Source organism: Moschus berezovskii, chromosome 6 (assembly GCF_049115385.1).
Source record: "Moschus berezovskii isolate FMDL1 chromosome 6, NW_MosBer_1.0, whole genome shotgun sequence".
Lineage (NCBI taxonomy): Eukaryota > Metazoa > Chordata > Mammalia > Artiodactyla > Moschidae > Moschus > Moschus berezovskii.
In genome coordinates, this window is record NC_142465.1 from 104444769 (window position 1) to 104464546 (window position 19778).

Genomic DNA, 19778 nt, shown 5'->3' on the forward strand with positions numbered 1-19778 from the left:
AGTGCAATTAAATATATGAGTATTCTATGTGAGTATATAAGTGTGTGTGTTCATCTACGTGTTGGTTAATTGTCTAGTTTAGAAATGTTTATAGCCTTACTGGAATATCTGCTTCCCAGATAAGCAATGAGAGGTAATTGTTTAAATCACCAATATGATTGTTTAACCTACATACTTTTCTCAAATCTTTGTTGAACTTTTACTATTAAGTACATACAGTTTTTTTTTTTTTTGTAATTGTTAATGGTTTGGATGCTCAGTACATAGTTATAAAACATGCTTCATCTTTTCTAACATGGTTCTTGCCTTGTATTGTGATAGTATATTAACTTTCTCAGTTTTATCATCTTGTGTTGCATGATATCATTTTTCATCTTTTTAAGCTTCCTCTTTATTCATTTAAAAAAGTCCCACTAAGACAGCAGTTATTAAAATAACTCATATATATATAGCTGTATTAAACAAACTATTTTAAATTATAAATATTTTTAGAATTTAAGGGGAAGACTATTCCATACATATATATATATATACATACATATAACCTAATTTTAAAATTATTGTAAACTTTATATATCTTATTTGTATATCCAGTTCAGTTCAGTTACTCAATCATGTCCAACTCCTTGCGATCCCATGGACACAGCATGCCAGGCCTCCCTGTCCACCACCAACTCCCTGAGTTTACCCAAACTCATGTCTATTTAGTCAGTGATGCCATCCAACCATCTCATCAACCGTCATCTCCTTCTTCTCCCACCTTCAATCTTTCCCAGCATCAGGGTATTTTCAAATGAGTCAGTTCTTCGCATCAGATGGCCAAAGTATTGGAGTTTTAGCTTCAACATCAGTCCTTCCAATGAACACCCAAGACTGACCTCCTTTAGGATGGACTGGTTGAATCTCCTTGCAGTCCAAGGGACTCTCAAGAGTCTTCTCCGATACCACAGTTCAAAAGCATCAATTCTTCAGTGCTCAGCTTTCTTTATAGTCCAACTCTCACATTCATAAATGACTCCTGGAAAAACCATACCATGACTAGATGGACCTTTGTTGGCAAAGTAATGTTTCTGCTTTTTAATATGCAGTCTAGGTTGGTCATAGCTTTACTTCCAAGGAATAAACATCTTTTAATTTCATGGCTGCAGTCACCATCTGCAGTAATTCTGGAGCCCCCAAAAATGAAGTTTGTCACTGTTTCCACTGTTTCCCCATCTATTTTCCATGAAGTGATGGGACCAGATGCCATGATCTTAGTTTTCTGAATGTTGAGTTTTAAGCCAACTTTTTCACTCTCCTCTTTCACTTTTGTTAGGCTCTTTAGTTTTTCTTCACTTTCTGCAATAAGAGTGGTGTCATCTGCATATCCGAGGTCACTGATACATCTCCCAGCAATCTTGACTCCAGGTTGTATTTCATCCAGCCCAGTGTTTCACATGATGTAATCTGTACACAAGTTAAATAAGCAGGGTGACAATATACAGCCTTGACATACTCCTTTCCCGGTTTGGAAGCAGTCTGTTGTTCCATGACCGGCTGTAACTGTTGCTTTCTGACCTGAATACAGTTTACTCAGGAGGCAGGTCAGGTGGTGTGGCATTCCCATGTGTTGAAGAATTTCCCACAGTTTGTTGTGATCCACACAGTCAAAGGCTTTGGCATAGTCAATAAAGCAGAAGTAGATATTTTTCTGGAACTCTTGTTTTTTCTATGATCCAGCTGCTGCTAAATCGCTTCAGTCGTGTCCGACTCCGTGTGACCCCCTAGACGGCAGCCTACCAGGCTCCCCCGTCCCTGGGATTCTCCAGGCAAGAACACTGGAGTGGGTTGCCATTTCCTTCTCCAATGCATGAAAGGAAAAGTGAAAGTGAAGTCGCTCAGTCATGTCCGACTCTTAGCGAACCCATGGACTGCAGCCTACCAGGCTCCTCCATCCATGGGATTTTCCAGGCAAGAGTACTAGAGTGGGTTGCCATTGCCTTCTGCGCTATGATCCAGCAGACGTTGGCAATTTGATCTCTGGTTCCTTTGCCATTTCTAAAACCAGCTTGAACATCTGGAAGGTCACAGTTCACATATTGTTCAAGCCTGGTTTGGAGAATTTTGAGCATTACTTTGCTAGGGTGTGAGATGAGAGTAACTATGCAGTAGTTTGAGCATTCCTTAGCATTGCCTTTCTTTGGGACTGGAATGAGAACTGACCTTTTCCAGTACCGTGGCCACTGCTGAGATTTCCAAATTTGCTGGCATACTGAGTGCAGCACTTTCACAGCATCATCATTTAGGATTTGAAAGAGCTCAACTGGAATTCCATCACCTCCACTAGCTTTGTTCTTAATGATGTTTCCCTGTAGTCATGTATAGATGTGCGAGTTGGACTATGAAGAAAGCTGAGCACCAAAGAATTGATGCTTTTGAACTGTGGTGTTGGAGAAGACTTGAGAGTCCTTTGGACTACAAGGAGATCCAACCAGTCCATTCTAAAGGAGATCAGTCCTGGGTGTTCATTGGAAGGATGGATGCTAAAGCTGAAACTCCAATACTTTGGCCATCTCATGCGAAGAGCTGAATCATTGAAAAAGACTCTCATGCTGGGAGGGATTGGGGGCAGGAGAAGAAGGGGATAACAGTGGATGAGATGGCTGGATGGCATCACTGACTCGATGGACTTGAGTTTGAGTGAACTCCAGGAGTTGGTGATGGACAGGGAGGCCTGGCTTGCTGCGATTCATAGGGTTGCAAAGAGTCGGACATGACTGAGCAACTGAACTGAACTGAAGGCCCATTTGACTTCACATTCCAAGATCTCTGGTCTAGGTGCGTGATCACACCATCATGATTATCTTGGTCATGAAGATCTTTTTTGTACGGTTCTTCTGTGTATTCTTGCCACCTCCTCTTAATATCTTCTGCTTCTGTTAGTTCCATACAATTTCTGTCCTTTATGGAGCCCATCTTTGCATGAAATATTCCCTTGGTATCTCTAATTTTCTTGAAGAGATCTCTAGTCTTTCCTATTCTGTTGTTTCCCTCTATTTCTTTGCACTGATCACTGATGAGGGCTTTCTTATTTCTCCTAACTATTCTTTGGAACTCTGCATTCAAATGAGTATATCTTTCTATTTCTCCTTTGCTTTTCACTTATCTTCTTTTCACAGCTATTTGTAAGGCCTCCTCAGACAGTCATTTTGCTCTTTTGCATTTCTTTCTCTTGGGGATGATCTTGATCCCTGTGTTCTGTACAATGTCACGAACCTCTGTCCATACTTAATCAGGCACTCTGTATATCAGATCTGTTCCCTTAAATTTATTTGTCACTGCCACTGTATAATCGTAAGGGATTTGATTTAGGTCATACCTGAATGGTCCAGTGGTTTTCCATGTTTTTTTTTCAATTTAAGTTTGAATTTTGCAATAAGGAGTTCATGATCTGAGCCACGGTCATCTCCCGGTCTAGTTTGCTGACTGTATAGAGCGTCTCCATCTTTTGCTTCAAAGAAAATAATCAATCTGATTTCGGTGTTGGCCTTCTGGTGTTGTCCATGTATAGAATCTTCTCTTGTGTTGTTGGAAGAGGGTGTTTGCTATGACCAGTGAGTTCTCTTGGCAAAACTCTGTTAGCCTTTGCCCTGCTGCATTCTGTGCTCCAAGGCCAAATTGCGTGTTACTGCAGGTGTTTCTTTTCCTACTTTTGCATTCCAGTCCCCTATAATGAAAAGGACATCTTTTGGGTGTATTAGTTCTAAAAGGTCTTGTAGGTCTACACAGAACCATTCAACTTCAGCTTCTTCAGCATTACTGGTCAGGGCCTAGACTTGGATTACAGTAATATTGAATGGTTTGCCTTGGAAATGAACAGAGATCATTCTGTCGTTTTTGAGATTACATCCAAGTACTGCATTTCTGACTGTTTTGTTGGCTATGATGGCTACCCCATTTCTTCTAAGGGAATCCAGCCCACAATAGTAGACATAATGGTTATCTGAGTTAAATTCACCCATTCCAGTCCGCTGGAATTAGTTTGCTGATTCCTAAAATGTCGATGTTCACTCTTGCCATCACCTGTTTGACCACTTCCATTTTGCCTTGATTCATGGACCTAACATTCCAGGTTCCTATACAATGTTGCTCTTAACATTTGTATGTAAGTATATATAATTAATTTTAAGGATGGTATATTGTTCCTTTGCATTCTACTTTATCTTTTTCTTATCATTCACAATAATAGCTGCATTAAATAATATATTTTAAATTAAAACACTCTTGAAATTTAACTGGCAAGCTATTCCATATATATTTAACCTAATTTTAAAATTTTTGTAAACTTCATATATATTATATATATGCATTCTTATATAACCAATTTTGAGTATAATATATTGCTTCTTTGCATTCTATATTATCTTTTTCTTATCTTTCACAATAAATATTTTTTTTACTTTCCTCTAGAAGAACTCATTTATTTACTATGCCTTAGTTTTATTAGTGCCCTACATTTTACAGCTTGTACTCTCTACTCAACAAAGTCCAAGTCAGTACTTTCACCCATTCTCAAACAGTGAAAAAACATATTTATTCTCTAACTTTATTTACTGCTCATGCTGTATTCACTCCTTTGAATTCTATTACAAATATATTTTTACAATTTGAAATTTTGTCATTAATATTTTACCTCTCAATACTATTTGTATATAGTCACACTAGTTCTTTTTTCAAATTTTTTCTTATAAAATTTTACCTAGATTAAGAGTTTCTTCTTTAGATGAACATAATATTTCCTTTACTTAGAGTCATTTAGTAATTTCCCTACATTTTAAAACTTCCTTGAAAATGAATTGATCTTGTCATTATGTTAAAAGGACATTTTCACTTGTTATTGACTTTCAATTTAGCTATCTCACTAGGTATGGCCATTAATAGATATTGTCACAAATAGATATATTCAGATCATAAAAAGTAAATTTATATCCTAAAAAGTAAATTACTAATAGTAAAACTACTAATAGTATTTTGAATAATTTTATCTTTGCTCTATGTTGTCTGAATATAGATTTTATTAAAGTGAAATGCCAGAGAAAGTGAAAATGAAAGTGTAGTCACTCAGTCATATGTGACTCTTTGCAACCCCATAAACTGTAGCCTGCCAAGCTCCTCTGTCCATGGAATTCTCCAGGCAAGATTACTGGAGTGGGTAGTCATTCCCTTCTCTAGGGTATCTTCCCAACCCAAGGGTCAAACCCAGGTCTCCAGCATTTCAGGCAGATTCTTCAGAGTAAACCCATATTTTGACATATAAAAACGAGCATGACATGTATAACATTACTTAACTGAAAACAGCAAAGTGTATGACAGCAGTAGACATAAGTACTTCAAAGTTTAAAAGTCAGCACTAGTGCATTTTACATTGCTCTCTAATAAATGTTTCAATTGCTATAATCCTAGGATGTGCGTAACAGAGAAAATTATCAATTCAGTTTATGAAAATAAAATATGATTGATAGATGCAACCATAGAGGTAGCCATTAGTCAATGTTTTAGAAGACTCAAGTATTAGCCTTCATTACAAGGACATAACTGAGTTTACATTCCATTTTTCTGGATTTTAGAAAGCTAAAAAATAGTGTTTACTTGAATTCAATGGTCTAGAAGTTATGCTCAAAGTGAATATCCTTAGGAATGGTAGATAAACGTTTACCCTTTTCTTGATACAAGTGAAAATTGATGAAAAAAATGCATCTGAGGCCAATTTGATAGTTTATTTAATGTTTTACGTTTTTGGATGTTCATATGTGTTTCAGGGAAAGGTAAACTTTTTCTGCCTTACCCATTTTATTGTGAAGTGAAAATTTAAAAGCTTATTATCTCCCTGACAGAAACTTGGGCTTTTGTTATTTACAACAAATATTCCTGTTAAAATACAAATAACAAGTTATGATTTAAGGATCATCAATGAATGATATAGCGAGTATTCAGTATTTCAATGTCTGCCATGGTGATATAGCTTGATATTGTTTGATGTTTTACCCTTCCCAAAGACATTTATTTTTATCAGAGGAAACCTGAATAACTTATTTAAGAATAATAAAATTAGGTGTAGCTCTTTTAAGAACTAGGGTGAAATTGAAAAGTAAATTTAGGCATTCATCTCTTTGTAACAGTTATTTTAATGTAGACAAGGTAGTAAGTCTTCTGAAATAGTGACAAATGGTATGGAGTAGCCTTCATAGTCAACAAAAGAATTCGAAATGCAGTACTAGGGTTTAATCTCAAAAATGACAGAATGATCTCTGTTTGTTTCCTAGGCAAACCATACAATATCACTGTAATCCAAGTCTATATCCCAACAAGTAATGCTGAAGAAGCTGAAGTTGGACGAGTCTATGAAGACCTTCTCGGAGAAGGCAATGGCAAACCACTCCAGTACTCTTGCCTAGAAAATCCCATGGATGGAGGAGCCTGGTAGGCTGCAGTCCGTGGGGTCGCTAAGGGTCGGACACGACTGGGCGACTTCACTTTCACTTTTCACTTTCACACATCGGAGAAGGAAATGGCAGCCCACTCCAGTGTTCTTGCCTGGAAGACTCCAGGGACGGGGGAGCCTGATGGGCTCTAGAACTAAGACCTTCTAGAACTAACACCCAAAAAATGATGCCCTTTTCATCATAGGGGACTGGATGTCAAAGTAGGAAGTCAAGAAATACCTGGAGTAACAGGCAAAATTGACATCAGTTCAGTTCAGTCGCTCAGTTGTGTCTGACTCTTTGCGACCCCATGAATCACAGCACACCAGGCCTCCCTGTCCATCACCAACTCCCAGAGTTCACTCAAACTCATGTCCATCAAGTCGGTGATGCCATCCAGCCATCTCATTTTCTGTCATCCCCGTCTCCTCCCACCCCCAATCCTTCCCAGCATCAGAGTCTTTTCCAGTGAGTCAACTCGTCGCATGAGGTGGCCAAAGTATTGGAGTTTCAGCTTTAACATCAGTCCTTCCAATGAACACCCAGGATTGATCTCCTCTAGAATAGACTGGTTGGATTTCCTTGCAGTCCAAGGGACTCTCAGTTCAAAAGCATCAGTTCTTCAGCGATCAGCGTTCTTCACACTCCAACTCTCACATCCATACATTAGACAAAGGCTAACAGAGTTTTGCAAAGAGAATGTATTGGTCTAAAAAGCACTTTCTTCCAACAACACAAGAGATGAATCTAAACATGGACATCATCAGATGGTCAATACCAAAATCAGAATGATTATATTCTTTGTAGCCAAAGATGGAGAAGCTCTATACAGTCATCAAAACAAGACAGGAAGCGAAATGTGGCTCAGATCATGAACTGCTTATTGCAAAATACAGACTTAAATTGAAGAAAGTAGGGAAAACCACTAGACCATTTTGGTAAGGCCTAAATCAAATCCCTTACAATTTTACAGTGGAAGTGACAAATAGATTCAAGGGATTAGTCTGATAGACTGAGTGCCTGAAGAACTATGGATGGAGGTTCATGACATTGTACAGGAGACAGTGATCATGACCATCTCCAAGAAAAAGAAATACAAAAAGGCAAAATGATTGTCTGGGGAGGCCTTAGAAAAGTAGAGAATAAAAGGCAAAGGAGAAATAGAAAGATATACCCATTTGAAAGCAGAGTTCCAAAGAATATCAAGGAGAGATAGAAAGCCTTCCTTAGTGATCCATGAAAAGAAATAGAGGAAAGCAACAGGAAAGACTAGAGATCTCTTCAAGAGAACTAGAGATACCAAGGGAACACTTCATGAAAGGTGGGCTCAATAAAGGACAAAAATGGAATGGACCTAACAGAAGCAGAAGATCTTAAGAAGAGGTGGCAAGAATACACAGAAGAACTATACAAAAAAGATCTTCATGCCCCAGATAATCATGGTGGTTGATCACTCACCTATCCTGGAATGAGAAGTCAGGATGGGGCCTTAGGAAACATGACTATAAAAAAGATAGTGGAGGTGATGGGATTCCAGTTGAGTTCTTTCAAATCCTAAAAGATGATGCTGTGAAAGTGCTGCACTCAAAATGCCAGCAAATTTGGAAACTCAGCAGTAGTCACAGGATTAGAAAAGGTCAGTTTTCATTCGAATCCCAAAGAGAGATAATGCCAAAGAATGTTCAGACTCCTGCACAATTCCACTCATCTCACATACTAGCAAAGTAATGTTCAAAATTGTCCAAGCCAGGCTTCAACAGTACATTAATTGTGAACTTCCAGATGTTCAAGATAGATTTAGAACAGGCAGAGGAACCAGAAATAAAATTGCCAACATCCACTGGATCATTGAAAAAGCAAGAGAGCTCCAGATAAACATCTATTTCTGCTCCATTGATTATGACAAATCCTTTGACTGTGTGGATCACAACAAACTGTGGAAAATTCTTCAAGAGATGGGAATACTAGACCACCTTACCTGCCTCCTGAGTAATCTGTGTGCAGATCAAGAAGCAACAGTTAGAACCAGACATGGAACAAGTGACTGCTTCCAAATCAGGAAAGGAGTATGTGAAGGCTGTATACTGTCACCCTGCTTATTTAACTTGTGTGCAGATTGCATCATGTGAAATGCTGAGCTGGATGAAACACAACCTGAAGTCAAGATTGCTGGGAGAAGTATCAATAACCTTAGATATGCAGAAGACAACACCCTTTGGCAGAAATCAAAGAATAACTAAAAAGCCTCTCAATGAAAGTGAAAAAGGAGAGTGAAAACATTGGCTTAAAACTCTGTATTCAGAAAACTAAGATCATGGCAGTTAGTCCCATCACTTCATAGCAAACAGTTGAGGAAACAATGAAAACAGTGAGAGACTATGTTTTGGGGCTCCAAAATCACTGCAGGTGGTGACTACAGCCATGAAATTAAAAGACATGTGCTCCTTGGAAGAAAAGTTATGACCAACCTAGACAGCATATTAAAAAGCAGAGACATTACTTTGTCAACAAAGGTCCATCTAGTCAAGGCTATGGTTTTTCCAGTGGTCATGTATGGATGTAAGAGTTGGACCATAAGGAAAGCTGAGCACTGAAGAATTGATGCATTTGAACTGTGGTGTTGGAGAAGACTCTTGAGAGTCCTTGGATTGCAAGGAGATGAGATCAGTCAATCCTAAAGGAAATCAATCCCAAATATTCATTAGAATGACTGATGCTGAACCTGAAACTTCTTTACTTTGGCTACCTGATGAAAACTGACTCTTTGGAAAATACCCTAATGCTGGGAAAGATTGAAACCAGAAGGAGAAGGGGATGACAGAGGATGAGATGGTTGGATGGACATGAGTTTGAGTAAGCTCCAGAAGTTGGTGATGGACAGGGAAGCCTGGTGTGCTGCAATCCATGGGGTCACAAAGAGTGGACATGATGGAGTGACTGAATTGAACTGAACTGGTTTGGTCACTCAGCAAAATCCTGACATCCTGGAGTGTGAAGTCAAGTGGGCCTTAGGAAGCATCACTATGAGCAAAGCTATTGGAGGTGATGGAATTCCAGTTGAGCTCTTTCAAATCTTAAAAGATGATGGTGTGAAATTGCAGCACTCAACATGCCAGCAAAATGGAAAACTCAGCAGTGGCCACAGGACTGAGAAAGGTCAGTTTTCATTCCAATCTCAAATAAAGATATGCCAAAGAGTTTTCAAGCTACTGCACAGTTGCACTCATCTCACACACTAGTAAAGTAATGTTCAAAATTCTCCTAGCCAGGCTCCAACAGTACATGAACCGTGAACTTCCAGATGTTCAAACTGGATTTAGAAAAGGCAGAGAAACCAAAGATCAACATCTGCTGGATCACAGAAAAGCAAGAGAGTTCCGTAAAACATCTACTTCTGCTTTATTGACTATGCCAAAGCCTTTGACTGTGTGGATCACAACAAACTGTGGAAACAGAGCATGAGATGGTTGGATGGCATCACTGATTCAATGGGCATGAGTATGAGCAAAAGTTGATAGTGAAGGATAGTGAAGCGTGGGATGCTACAGTTCATAGAGTGTTGAATTATTGAACACGACTTAGTGACTGAAAAACTACAATCCTTAAATAACTATTGTTAATGTATTATGATTTTTTTCATTATAGCAGAAAAGACATAATAATAATATAAGGAAAAGAAATATGTAATGCCAAGTAGTAAATCTTCTGAATTAGTGACTTGTATGTACTATGTCACTTCAATCAAGTCTGACTCTTTGCAACACTATGGACTGTAGCCCACCATGTTCCTCTCTCCATAGGGATTCTAGCAGAGTGAATTGCCATGCTCTCCTCCAGGGGATCTTCTTGACCCAGGGACTGAACCCACATCTCTTGTCTCCTGCTTTGGCAGGAGGTTTCTTTATCACTAGCTTCACCTGGGAAGCCCTAGTGACAAATATTGCTAACAGAATTATGATTTTTTTCCACAACAGGAATGAAATCATGAGTATAATGAAATAAAAAATGTAATGCCAAGATTTAGCAACTTTATGTAAAAGTAAAACTTAAACATTGAAGGTACCCTTAACAAGGGCTTAGTTTGTAATATATGTGATTGAGATTAAAACAAGTTAACAGGATTGTTGTCATCTTTTTTCCCCCAATATATTTTAGAAAGTAAAAAAAAAAAAAACTTCTCAGAGGCACTTGCCAAAGAACAAACTAGATGACACACTACATACCCAAAGTCTCCTATATTCTGGAGCTGTGTCATGAGATGTTATCTTCAAAATACTCAAGTGTAAGAATTTCCTGTTTAAACTTTGTGACATGTTGATGAGAAATCTACCTTTTCTACTACTGCTTCACCATGGGCCTTCACAGGGTAGTCTGTGAAGACCACAGATACTGTTTATTACAGTAAATTGGTCACCCACAAGAGGAAGCAGGACTCTGGCCAGCAGAAGGTAGGTGTCTCCCTCTCCATCCTAATTCCTCATCTCATATGATAGGAGATTACACATGCTTTTGGTCGGAGATTACAGATTCCCTTGTAGCTCAGTCAGTAAAGAATCTACCTGCAGTGCAGGAGACTCCCAGGTTAGATCCTTGGGTTGGGAAGATCCCCTGGAGAAGGAAATGGCAACCCACTCCAGTATCCTTGCCTGGAAAATCTCATGGACAGAGGAGCCTGGTGGGCTGCAGTCCATGGTGTCGCAAAGAGTCGGGCACGACTGAGCAACTAACACTTAGCTACTTACTTACTTACACATGCCTAGATGTGATTCAATTTATGGACAATTGATATATAGCCAAATTAAGGATATATTGGTAGCTTTATTTGAATAATTCTGAGAATTATGTAAGCATAAAATATGAAATATTATGGAGGATTTCTAAAGCACTCAAATTCTTGCCTATTATTCAAGTTCATATACACATTTGTAAATGAGCTTGTAAATCAATGAAATAAGTGAAATCTCATAAGCATCATGACAAGGAACAATTACTGCTGTATTTTGTCAGCAATAGAGATATATTTATATATGTCATTAAACATTTCACTCAGCTTTTTTTTTTCTTTTTTTTTATTGGAGGCAAATTACTTTACATTAATATATTGGTTGGTTTTGCCATACATTGACTTGAATCTGCCCTGGGTGTACATGTGTTCCCCCTCTTGAATCCCCCTCCCACCTCCCTTCACTCAGCTTTTAAAAATAGATTCTCAAAGGGGATTCATGAAACTGGGAAGGGCCAATGTAATTTTTCATAGATTTAGATACAATAAAAGCAGTTTAGTTTTAATAAAAATAAGACTGATGTAGTTCAGTAAAGTGCTAATTTAAATGTAATTATAAACACTCATATGCTCTTTAAAAATGTGAACGAAACATTGAATAAAAAAGATAAATGACACAGATACAGAGATCCTGTCTAATAAATTATTACATTTTTTAACTGTTAGGAATGTCATTATGGCTATTATATTAAAATAATTTTTAAAATGTAAATTTTAATGTCAGATGTTTTATATGATTTATATAATGCATATTTTATTCTCATTTTAGATTAATAAGCTAGTTTGCTAGATACTAAATAATTTTTAAAGGTCACAAATTGTAAACTTCAAAGCCAGAATTATTTCTGGATCTCACTAACTACAGACTCCAGTGACAGAATTATCAATGTGCATTATCTGACATTTAATTGTTGATACAACTAAACCTACCCTCATTGATTTGACACCAATAGGCTCTTTCTGGAAGTTTGTATCAGAATTGCTCTTCCACAATTGACTGATACTTTTATTTATCATTTTATGATTTCATATCTCAGACATTATCAATTACTAATTACTTTTGTAAAGTGAGTATTTATTTTAAAATCTTTTTAATATTGTTTTCTTTTATTGTTTGTCAAATTTTGGATAGTCTAATGTTTCATGTAACATTTTTAACATGCAAAATATTTCTCTAAATTTCTAATGATTTTGAAGAACTTGCAGTCATAATAAAATTTAAAAAATTATTTGATAGCACTTCATTTTCTTTTAATAAATGATATAACTAATTAAAGTAGTTTAGTGCAGGAAATATTACATATGCCTCTACTATTCTCTCTTCTTTAGAAGCCTCAATCCTTAAACATTAATGGGCTTTAAAATTATCATAAAAATTGTTATATTTGTGCATCTACTTTTTCCAGTGTGGCATTTTAATTTCAACACAGTTGCTGTAACAGTTTTTAAATGTTTCTATGCAAATACACTCTAAATTAATAAGGATATTACTCTTTATGAACTTTATTTTTCACCAATTTATTAATTTCATTGTTCCAACAATGAATAACATTATTTCAAATGTAGAGTATTATTTTTAAAACTTAGTCTATCATGAAACACTTACTAAAGCTTTACAGAAAGGAAAATGAAACATGTACCTTGCTTAACTGCAAAATGAGTGCTGTCATTCATCTCACACACCACCCACTCCAGGTTTCTTGTGATTTTATACACAATTTATTAATTACATAGTTACAGTTTTCATAGAGCGCCATCCTTGACATTACACAGCTGAGGAGATGAACAATCAAACGAAAAACTACCCAGAACCAAATCTGGCTAAGGACACCAGGAAACAAGCAAATGAGAGGTAAGAGCAGACAAAGTTCCATTTGAGTTACTGAGCTGGAGAAAACCTGCTGCTGCTGCTAAGTCACTTCAGTCGTGTCCGACTCTGTGTGACCCCATAGACGGCAGCCCACCAGGCTCCCCCGTCCCTGGGATTCTCCAGGCAAGAACACTGGAGTGGGTTGCCATTTCCTTCTCCAGGAGAAAACCTACATGGAATTAAAATTTCAAAATGCCTCTCACTATCCTCAATGGAATGGCAGGAGCTACCAGTGCAAGTGTGAAATATTTAATAGCTCATATACTTTTTATTTATGAGGATCAGATTTGAGTTTAAACACAGTAGTCTAGTATGAGCTTCCTGGTGGCTTTGTGATAAAGAATTCACCTGCCAATGCAGGAGATGCAGCTTGGATCCCTGGCAAATCCCAAGGACAGAGGAGCCTATCTTTTCCAGCATTGTTGCAATTTGTAGTCTTTAATCTACAATTTATGAAGTGTTATATTTGCTGAAAATGTATATATTCTGAGAGGACAATTACAATGTTTCATATGGATTTGGAGTCCAAGTTGATGTCTTTGAATTCTCACGGATGTGGGATCTTTTGTTCTTCTAAAACAACTGTCTCCATCACTCCTTTCTCAGTGCTTCCTTTTCTCTCCCTGCAGATTTACCGTCACCTTGAGAGAAGCTCGTTGCCGTGATCCTGGGAATCATCTGCTTTGTCTTGATGTATACTCTAGTGAGAGTGATAATTTTTATTCCACGTAGTGTATTTTTGAAATTGTGATCGAACTTTTAACTTTAATGATCATCAGTGCCTTCTCAAAAATCATATGATGAAATAAAACTCATATTTTAATATGTGCATTCAGCCTAAATGTGGAATAGCTATTCTCAGATTGTCCAAAGTATAAATAAGAGAATGATTCTAGGGAATATTATATATATATATATATGTATATATATTGTACATATGTGTGCATATATATATATATATGTATTTTCTGATTTCATAACTCAAGCACAGGCTTTAGGAAGCTGAAAAACCTTATTGAGAAATACAAATTAATTCTTGAGATTGGTTAAACCAAATACTGTAAGAGGTGGAGAAGTCTATTGCTTTAGGCTTTTGTTAATATCCCCCCTCCCCAATTTTCATTACTTTATTAACTTTTCTTGTTAAAAGCAATTTTATTCCAGATAATTCTAATTCTAAAAACACCACATTTAAACTGAGAAACTAAAATTATTATGATTTTTTAGATCAGTGTTAATTTTTAAAAGATCATTTCAATGTTTTCTAGGTACTAAAATACCAGAGCAGAACAATTCCTGTATGATAACAAAGCTCCAAAAAGTTACATAATGATTTTCAAAGTTCTGATGTTAAATACACTTAGTTTTGTCTCTGTCTCAGGTTAGACAAAGATAATAATAGTCTTTGACAGGAAAGCATAAATTATAAAATCAAATGATGAACATTCATAAATGATCATAGAAGAGTGTTCCTTCTTAGACAACAATAATAGAAATATTCAGTTACAATCACCATACCTAGTGCTGCCAATTGGCTTAAATTTCCTCCTGTGATAATACAATATAACTAATTTCACGTTCTACAAAGGAAGCGTCATTGATTATCAGGTTATGTAGAGAGTACATATTTTGTTTGTCTGTTTGCTTCCTACGGGGACACTGGAGAATGAGAGGTTGACCTTTCTCTGTGAGTGTGTATGTACCAGCCTGTGAGAATGCATAACTATGTTATGTACATATATTTTATACTTAGAAAAATGTAAATGAATTTTAATTTCTTTAAGATTATTTTTTTGGATAATAATTCATCATCTTTCTTCAGAATGTCATTCTGGTTGTTGTCCAAAAGACTTGTTACATATTCCAACAACTGCTATTATATTACTTTTGGAAAAAAAACATGGAATAGGAGTTTGATAGCCTGTACTTCTAGGAACTCTGCTTTATATAGATAATGAAGAGGAAATGATAAGATATTAAATGTTTCCAACACTTTGCTAAAGGCATGATTCAGTCAATATTATATTTGTTAGAATTCACTTGTGCTTTTGTACATATTTGTAGTATGTTTAAGGCCTGTTATTTCACTAAACAATGGAATACACCTTACTGATATTTTATTTATATTTTTAGCTTATTAATACATGCTTTATAAGTTCCAGTTCCTGCTTTTTTGAAAACCATGCCTCTACAAATGCTATTAAATTCTAAAATAAACTGTGCTATTTAATTTTACCATATATGAAGGAAAGTATACATATCATAATTTTGCATGTTGATAAAAAATAGAACCTTGTAATTGCACATCAGACCATGGATTAGAAATTGTCAACTCCCAGCTGCCGTGAAAAGTGAAAGTGCTAGTCGATCAGTCGTGTGGGACTCTGCAATCCAATGGACCGCAGACCGCCAGGCTCCTCTATCAATGGAATTTCCCAGGCAAGGATACTGCAATGAGTAGCCATTCCCTTCTCCATGGGATCTCCCTGACCCGAGGATAGTACCCTGTTGCCTGCACTGTAGGCAGATTCTTTACCAGCTGAGTCACCAGAGAAGCCCAGCGGCCCCATCCTCCATAATTTCTCATCACGTCCATGTCCTCCTTATTGACCCACCGTCTCGACTTTTGATATTGCAGAATCTCTTTGCATGTTTTTGCACTTCATATACGTGGAATCATACAGTATGCATTTTTCTTTCTGTCTGCGCTCACTCCCATATGCTATTTTTAAAATCATCTCTATTCTTGCATTTACCTGAAGTTTGCTAGTTTCTACTGCTCATTATGTGAAATCCATTCCATGCAATGTCTCTGACTGGAGATGGAGTCTTATGCCTTCAGAGATAAAGAGGTTTCCTGGGTTCAGTATTTTAAGTCATGGAATCATCTTTGCTAATCCCATCCTTACCCCTGCGACCTAATTCTAGTGCCTCTTGGCAGAAAAAGGGCAAGCACTTCCTCTGACTGCTCCTTGTTAGCAGGTGTTCTGATGGGTCACCTCGTAAGGCTCACCAGGTGCTGCTCACAGGATTTCCCTCAACACGCAGGAGGAATGGCTTATCTGTGCCATCTTCTACAGCTAGGCTGGGTGTTGGGTATTGGGAACCAGCAGGCCTCCATCATTTTCTTCTGTTGGGGAGGGGATATAAAATGCCCCTAATTTTTCCGTCACCTCAGTGTCTCAAACCATTTCACTTTTCTCTTCCTACCCTTCAGCATTCCCCTTTCTTGTGTCTTTCATTAGTTCCCGTGTTTACAGTTGAACTTAGCAGGGAGGAACAGAGAGAAATGAATCTCTCATTCCTTGTCTGCTGCACTGGATTTCACCAATACAGAAACAGATTTCTTTGGGGTTTATCTAGTCAAAGAATGGTGTGGGACCCGGAAAACAAACCTTTGTCTTTCATGTCATTTATTTTCTCAATTTCATTCCCTTAATTTCTTTCTAAAACTGAAATTCTGAGAAACATAGTAGCAAATCCAGTGATATAATCACAGTATCTGGAAAAATGAATGTCACAGAATCTGAAAACATTTAAAACCTTGCTATATTCAATTTGACAACATGGGTAACAGTCAAACTACATGAATCAGACTTTTCCTTATTAACATAAGAAAAGCAATGAAACTGATAAACATAAATGTTTGAGTTTATTTTAAATCAAAAGTACAGACATTGGTTAATGCTTCGACAAATATTAACTTTCAACTTTGTATATATAGTGTTAGATTGAACTCTCATCTTGTTCGAAAACTAAGGATCCTTGATTTCTTTCATCAGTGTTTTATAGTTTTCTATATATAGAGCTTTTGTTTCCTTCGGTTCAGTTCAGTTTAGTTCAGTTGCTCAGTCGTGTCCGACTCTTTGTGACCCCATAAATCACAGCACACCAGGCTTCCCTGTCCATCACCAATTCCCAGAGTTCACACAAATTCATGTCCTTAGGTAGATTTATTCCCAAGTATTTTATTCTTTTCATTGCAATGGTGAATGGAATTGTTTCCTTAATTTTTCTTTCTGTTTTCTCATTGGTAGTGTATAGGAATGCAAGGGATTTCTGTGTATTAATTTTATATCCTGAAACTTTATTATATTCATTGATAAGCTCCAGTAATTTTCTGGTGGTGTCTTTATGGTTTTCTATGGAGAGGATCATGTCATCTGCAAACAGTGAGAGTTTTGCTTCTTCTTTTCCAATCTGGATTCCTTTTATTCTATTTCTTCTCTGATTGCTGTGGCTAAAACCTCCAAAACTATGTTGAATAGTAGTGGTGACAGTGAACACCCTTGTCTTGTTCCTGACTTTAGGGGAAATGCTTTCAAGTTTTCACCATTGAGGATAATGTTTGCAGTGGGTTCATCATTTATGGCTTTTATTATGTTGAGGTATATTCCTTCTATGCCTGCTTTCTGGAGGGTTTTTATCATAAATTGATGTTGAATTTCATCAAAGGCTTTCTCTACATCTATTGACATAATCATATGGTTTTTATCTTTCAATTTTTTAATGTGGTGTATCACATCCATTGAATTGTGAGTATTAAGAATCTTTGCATCCCTGGGATAAAGCCCACTTGGTCATGATGTATGATCTTTTTATTTTTTTTTAATTTATTTTATTGGAGGCAAATTACCTTACATTAATATATTGGTTGGTTTTGCCATACATTGACATGAATCCACCCCGGGTGTACATGTGTTCTCTTTCTTGAACCCCCCTCCTACCTCCGTCTTCCCCATATCCTCCCTCCATGTCATCCCCATGCACCAGCCCCAAGCATCCTGTATCATGCATCGAACCTGGACTGGTCACTTATGATAATATACATGCTACAATGACGTTCTCCCCAATCATCCCACCTTCACCCTCTCCCACAGAGTCCCAAAGACTGTTCTATATGCCTATGTCTCTTTTGCAGTCTTGTATACAGGGTTCAGGTTACCATCTTTCTAAATTCCATATATATGTGTTAGTATACTCTATTGATGTTTTTCTTTCTAGCTTACTTCACTCTGAATAATTGGCTCCAGTTTCATCCACCTCATTAAAACTGATTCAAATGCATTCTTTTTGATGGCTGAAAAATACTCCATTGTGTATATGTACCAAAGTTTTCTTATCCATTCATCTGCAGATGGACATCTAGGTTGCTTCCATGTCCTGGCTATTATAAACAGTGCTGCAATGAACATTGGAGTACATGTGTCTCTTTCAATTCTGGTTTCCTCGGTGTGTATGCCCAGGAGTGCGATTGCTGGATCATATGGCAGTTCTATATCCAGTTTTTTAAGGAATCTCCACACTGTTCTCCACAGTGGCTGTACTAGTTTGCATTCCCACCAACATAAGAGGGTTCCCTTTTCTCCACACCCTCTCCAACATTTATTGCTTGTAGACTTTTGGATAGCAGCCATTCTGACTGGCGTGAAATGGTACCTCATTGTGGTTTTGATTTGCATTTCTCTGATTATGAGGGATGTTGAGCATTTTTTCATGTTTGTTAGCCATCTTTATGTCTTCTTTGGAGAAATGTCTGTTTAGTTCTTTGGCCCATTTTTTGATTGGGTCACTTAGTTTTCTGGAATTGAGCTGCAGGAGCTGCTTGTATATTTTGGAGATTAATCCTATATCAGTTGCTTCATTTGCTATTATTTTCTCCCATTCTGAAGGCTGTCTTTTCACCTTGCTTAGAGTTTCTTTTGCTGTGCAGAAGCTTTTGATTTTAATTAGGTCCCATTTGTTTATTTTTGCTTTTATTTCCAATATTCTGGGAGGTGGGTCTTGGAGGATCCTGCTGTGATTTATGTCGGAGAGTGTTTTGCCTACGTTCTCCTCTAGGAGTTTTATAGTATCTGGTCTTACATTTAGCTCTCTAATCAATTTTGAGTTTATTTTGGTGTATGGTGTTAGGAAGTGTTCTAATTTCATTCTTTTGCAAGTGGCTGACCAGTTTTCCCAGCACCACTTGTTAAAGAGACTGTCTTTTCTCCATTTTATATTCTTGCCTCCTTTGTCGAAGATAAGATGTCCATAGGTGCGTGGGTTTATCTCTGGGCTTTCTATTTTGTTCCATTGATCTATATTTCTGTCTTTATGCCAGTACCATACTGTCTTGATGACTGTGGCTTTGTAGTAGAGCCTGAAGTCTGGCAGGTTAATTCCTCCAGTTCCATTTTTCTTCCTCAAGATTGCTTTGGCTATTGGAGGTTTTTTGTATTTCCATACAAATTGTGAGATTATTTGTTCTAGTTCTGTGAAAAATATCACTGGTAGCTTGATAGGGATTGCACTGATTGTATAAATTACTTTGGGTAGTATACTCATTTTCACAATATTTATTCTTCCAATCCACGAACACGGTATATTTCTCCATCTATTAGTGTCCTCTTTGATTACTTTCACTAGTGTTTTATAGTTTTCTACGTACAAGTCTTTTGTTTCCTTAGGTAGATATATTCCTAAGTATTTAATTCTTTTCATTGCAACAGTGAATGGAATAGTTTCCTTAATTTCTCTTTCTATTTTCTCATTATTAGTGTATAGGAATGCAAGGGATTTCTGTGTGTTGATTTTATATCCTGCAACATTACTGTATTCATTGATTAGCTCTAGTAGTTTTCTGGTAGAGTCTTTAGGGTTTTCTGTGTAGAGGATCATGTCA

The 19778-nt window shown here is 37.0% G+C and overlaps 1 long non-coding RNA gene across 1 annotated transcript; it reads left to right on the forward strand.

The window, feature by feature from the left end:
- The first annotated feature begins 10674 nt into the window (after nt 1-10674).
- On the forward strand, nt 10675-13981 carry LOC148777705 (uncharacterized). Its single transcript, XR_016037528.1, has 3 exons — nt 10675-10909; nt 12979-13096; nt 13744-13981. It is a non-coding gene; the product is annotated as an uncharacterized LOC148777705 (long non-coding RNA).
- Nucleotides 13982-19778: the final 5797 nt, after the last annotated feature.